Source organism: Euprymna scolopes, chromosome 3, assembly GCF_053919585.1.
Source record: "Euprymna scolopes isolate OS-2025 chromosome 3, ASM5391958v1, whole genome shotgun sequence".
Taxonomy (NCBI): domain Eukaryota; kingdom Metazoa; phylum Mollusca; class Cephalopoda; order Sepiida; family Sepiolidae; genus Euprymna; species Euprymna scolopes.
Genome location: NC_136484.1, coordinates 166533991 through 166539990, shown reverse-complemented (window position 1 = coordinate 166539990; position 6000 = coordinate 166533991).

Below are 6000 nucleotides of genomic sequence, written 5' to 3'. Positions count from 1 at the left end.
AGCTGGATACACCACCAAACCAGATGAATTCTTGCCCTGGTATCCGGTAGGACTAAATACCACCAAAAAAGATATACTATAACATAGTTAACTGGTCATTTGGGGGAAAGAATGTTCTTCACTTCTTTAATAACTCTGTATATGCTGTATCGCTATTTTCATGGCAAATGCTCGACTTAACTCCAACCTGTGGTCTCCCTTGAAAAACTTTCAGAAAAAACACTCGACTAGCTACAACCACTATATACGATTTCTTCCACTCTCTATTTGTGTCTAAATCTAAATGCAGATTCCATGAACAAAACTTCTTTCCCAGAACTGCCCGCCCGTGGAACAATGTTCCACTGTTCTGCTTCCCAATTGAGTACAACATGGCAGCCTTCAAATTTAATTTAAACAAGTTCTTGTTGAGCCGTCTCCATGGATAATAAAATTCTACCCAATTTTCACCATTAACAATTACTACACTACCACCTTATATTCATTGACCCTTATCCTTGAGTGGTTTTCGGGCCTGTATAAATGGTGACACCTAAGTAAAAAAAAAAAAAAAAAAAAAAGACGATTTCGAAATAGAGGAAAATTGTATTTGAACATTTTGATTTCCATGTATCTCGTAAAAATCAAGAATTTAATGAAACACGAATATTTTTGTATTTCATGTAATTATAAAACTCTGTAGATCAGCCGACCGCCGTTGCTTGCATCTTGTCTATCAAAAGCATTATTGTCATGGAAACCAGTTTGTATTTCATAAAAATGACACTTCTTTACACAGTTCAACCATATTGAGTACAAATAAATTCAGTTATGAAACTGTTTTTTATTATGTTTTCGTTTCGGTTTCGATTCTAGCTGATGGCACTCAAATCATTTTTTTTTGTTACTTTTGAAATCATGACTATATATTGGGTACAATATAATATGAAATAATTGGCTCTATAATAATAAATACGAAATCTGCGTGAATTTAAATATCTTATTTAAGCATATTTTACGACCGGACAACGCGAACCGACCCTGCTACTTTTATATAAAAATAAAATGTTAGCCATGGAAAGGGATCGCTTGATTTTTAGGAACGTACTTAATTAAAATAAAACAGTAGATTCCATAAATACATAAGTTAATATTTGATAAAACATTAATATTAGATTTGAATTTAAAATTCATGTAAATATTTCCTTTGTTGCCACACTTTGCTAGATATTTTTTCAACTGCACAACTTAAACTAGTTTTTGCGGATGTATTCTGAATGTTAGTATATCGGAATAACGTTGCATGTTCTGATGGTTTTGCAGGCTGAGAGCAGGCTCTACTAAAGTCTTCTCTAGAATAACGGCGGTTGAGATGAGCTCGTAAGGCCAATTCACGATGACCATCAACATATCGTCATTAATAGAACCAGTCCACTGAGGAAATCTTACGTAGTGAAATCAGTCGCTCAATTCGTTTCAACAGCGATTGGTTGGAAAACAAACTTGCCGAGAACAGTTGCGTATTTCGATTGCTTGTGGTTCTCGTTCTTTGTAGATTGGAAAGATGTCTTTGATTTTTAGATACGTCTGTCTGTCGATCAATTTTTCACTTTTAGGAAGAATACTTGTCCATATGTCACACTAAAATTTGAAATAGCATTTTCGTTGGTCTGTCGTGCTTAAGTTTGAAATAACATTTTCATTGTCTGTTATGTTTAATTTTAAAATAGCATTTTCGTTGTCTGTTACGTTTAATTTAAAAATAGCATTTCATTTGGTCTGTCACACATTTGAAAAAAAAAACGTTTTATTAGTTTATCATGCTTAAGATGGAATAGAATAAGGGTTAAATTTGAAATAGAGTTTCAGTTCGTTTATAAGGCTTGAGTTTGAAATAACATTTTCTGTAACGCTTAAGTTTCAAATAGTATTACCGTTGGTCTATCATGCTTAAGTATGAAATGAGATTTTCGTTGTTCGCATATGCTTAGTCTTGACATTTTTTATTGCTAAACGGACCAACTGCAGAGACACATTATAAAATCGATTGTTTACTTTACAAAGGAACTTCGTGAGAATGAAAAAGCAACGTCAACACGATACAAGCAATTGAAGACTAAACAATGACGCTCTACAAACAAGACTGCTACGGATCTTTTGTAGAAAAACATCGTCACTAATAGAAAAAGTGTGTTTTATATAAAACAAGTAGTAGTAATAATAATAATAATAATAATAATAATAATAATAATAATAATAATCACAATAATCGTGCACATTCCGCGCACCTGATGACCTCTTTTGATGAGTGCACTCTACAATACATCAATTAGAGTTAGGCTAACAAATACAGAATAAACATCACTGTGGAACGCATCGCGGAAAACTAGACAACCATCTCTGAGTTTATGTGAGTGTATATAAAAGAAACGATTTTTTATGATAATACTTAATCACGTGAATGGATTTTTTGCGACAACCCTCATGAGGAAGGAGTATTTGGGGGGGGTGGAGGGGAAAGGGCGAGACGGGTGATTTTCTACAAGGTTTACTATTACTACTACTACTACTACTACTACTACTACTACTACTACTACTATTATTATTATTATTACTAAAATGACGTGAACTATGGAATCGGTTAAGTCAAGTTCAAATCTAGTCGGATTAATTGGCTGTGCATTATCTGCAATACCATTGGACAAATTACGAACACATTTGCCGTACTATCAGTAAAGTTATGAACTATTTACAGTAGGTATTAGTACCGGCATTAAATAACATGAAAAATATTTAATGTGACGTGAAACAAACGCATCCATATTATTACTATTTAGTCATGGTTTTAAACACAAGTTATCATTAAGGCTAGGACAACAGCATATTCTTTTCATTGTTTTGATTCTCGAGTGTGTATCCGTTGATATTTTATATGCCTTTATATAGAGTGATGTGGTTCTCGGTTGATTAACTGTGTCTGTGAGGAATATATACTCGAGAGTCAAAACAATGAAAAGAATATTCTGTTGTCAGAACCCTAGTTATCATCATTGAGTGATAACAAGTCACCCCGGATTCTTAGTACTTTTCACCACTTTCGATAACCATTGCAAATTATTTCCAGTTATCACAACAGCAACTTACCATTGATTTCTCACTGGCGACGATCAGCCAGTCATTTCTGAAATGTAGGTAGCAATGAATCTTCCCACCTCTCAAGGTCCCATCACTCTCCGCACTCTTCCGGTGGAAGTTTGGATAGTGCTCTTTCTCTCTTCGTTTTTGTTCATTATATAGACTCTCCACAAATTGTTATTAGCCGAAACTGGTGCCATAACATTGTTCTCTGGTAGTTGATTGGCCTTTTTTTCCTGGCTTTCTGACTGCTGGTTGGATTTTTTTCTAGCAATTTTAGGTTTCAGGTTCATTGGATGATCTTTGAATACTTCTTGTTTTATTTCTATGTCAATTTTCCTACGTCTGATAAGCGTTTGTTGGTTATATGGGTTGGTTTCCGTACTCGATGACTTTCTCAGGATTTCGGCTGTTTTTAATCATTGCAGTACGTTGTATAGTCTCGATATTCCCATCAAAAGATAACTGATGATAGTCTTTAAATCATATGCATTCACAAGCAGCGAACATATATAGAGAAATTAACGGGCATTAAATAAATAACAAAACAACATCCAGACAAAAATAATAATGTTACAAAAAAAAAAAAAAAAAAAGTATGGATTCGGTTAGAACCACGGACAAAGTTGTCTCAACTCAAAACCACCAAATTAAAAAAACAAAAACAAATAATAGTAAATAAAAAAAGAATTTTTTAATAACAATGAAGAGTGATTAGAACTCGTAACATTCTTTTGACTAACTACCAATACAACGTGCGGCGCAATCACGTTGACACACCGGTTCTCGCCAGATCACCGACGTTAAGCAACGTTGAGCCTGGCTAGTACCAGATGGGTGATCATTTGGGAAGGCAACGCGCTGTATGTACCGCGAGGTAAAATACCAGGTTGTGAAACTGGTGTGGTCTATCATTCCCTCGAGGGTAGATGAGACTCTCTTAAACCGTTGTAGGCACCCCATCTAGTGATGGCGTCACGATAAAAGTACCCTTGACAGCCCTAGCGAAGCATCAAGTATTTAGCTACCGACAAGATTTCAACTACACTAAAAACTCGTGTAGTGAGTTCAATCTCGGCTGCGGCCGCACTGGATGGATGGACGGACCTATCAATAAAATGAACAAGGGACAACGAGAGGTTTCATGTTTCCGCATTTTTTTTTTTAGATAAGTATTGATAATTCCTAATATTTGGTTATTCGGACTATTGTTTTCATCTTGAGTGTTATTCGCACAATGTCGTGATCTCTAATCTTCTTCAGGTATATCTTGTCGAACCCAAGAAAAACAAAAACAGGTTGCAACCACAAAACAAGCAAACTAAACACCATGAATAAATATTTCAAGATATAAATAACTTGAAGCGTAACAAAATTGTTTTCGATTAGATTTGGCATTTGAGCCTGTCTCTGCTCTATCGTTATTTTCATCGCAAGTATTCGACTGAGCTCCAATCTATGGTCTCCCCTTTCCAATCTTTCACAAGAAACACTCGTCTAGCCAAAACCACGATAGAAAATTCCCCCACTTTTTATCGGCGCCTTAATCTAAACGTGTTCCGTCAGTTTGCTTTCCAGCTGACTCTAATATTGTCGTCTTCCAGCTCACGGTAAACAAGTTCTTATTGAATCATCCTCTTCAATAATCTAATTATACCAAATTTCCACTACTAACGATTACTACGCTATTGTCGCAATGACTATCGTACACACATTAACTCTTATCCTCAAGTGGCATCTGGGCCTTGATATGTAGTGACCCCTTTGTCAAATAAAATTAATGAACCAAAAAGGGTTGATATGCCGTAAAACTAAACAACTAAACCACTTTCACACCTTGGAAATATTTCAAATTTCTTACAGAATGAAATTTCGATTAGCCCGGACAGATATATCGATCAGACATATCTTTTATCCTTGAATTTTTTTTTTTTAACTATTTTGTCTGGCTTGTCCGCATCCATATTTCCATCGATGCGTATTTGGGAAATCCCATATGATCGCATTTTTTTCTTCTATAATTGATTCAGAATAATATTCTACCAGTTCTGAAAAAAAAAATACTGTACTGTTTGCGGATGGTCTAGTGCATATATTAACAAATTCTATCATAGCTAAGTTCATTCAAGGGCAGTGAACTCTGCTACTTTCTTATCGATTGTTTCCGTTTTTTTTTTGTATCACAGAATCCGCATTTCATGTCAACAACATTTTAAAAGATATTTCGCTGATTGTTTCTCTTGTCAGTAAACTTGTTTCATGTGTTTACCTCGAGCTTTGTAACCATTGACATATTTTTTTCTTGTTCACATTTTCAGTACCAGTATAAATTTATTATTATTTCATAGCATTCTCAACTTTTGGATGTGTTAAATTTTATTTGGGAATATTAGGTCAATTTCCTTGACTTTAGATATTGAAGGTGTACCTTAGCATTTCCACCGTTCTTAACATGCAAGCCTTCCGTAAAATTTGAAAGTTGTCTCGTCATTGTGATTAATCTATTTATGGCGACTTTTTCTTATAGTCTTAAGCGTTCAAATTACAACGGGAATCAGCACTTCTTTGCATTTCTATAGTCTCATTCCTATTTTAGCTATTGATAGTTAATTATTTTTCGCATTTTTTTCTTGTAATCTGGTATCGAAATGGCAGACTATGTCAATGATTAGTAAGTTCTCTTGTTTTTGTTTAGAATATTATTATTATTATTATTATTATTATTATTATTATTATTATTATTAATATTAATATTGTTGTTGTTTGTTGTTTGTTGTTGTTATTATCACCATTTTTTACTCATTAGAGATCCTCACACTAAACGCTATCAATGACCACTCACTGACAATAACAAGTTGTGTTCCCGGCGTTTGAGTGACCACATAC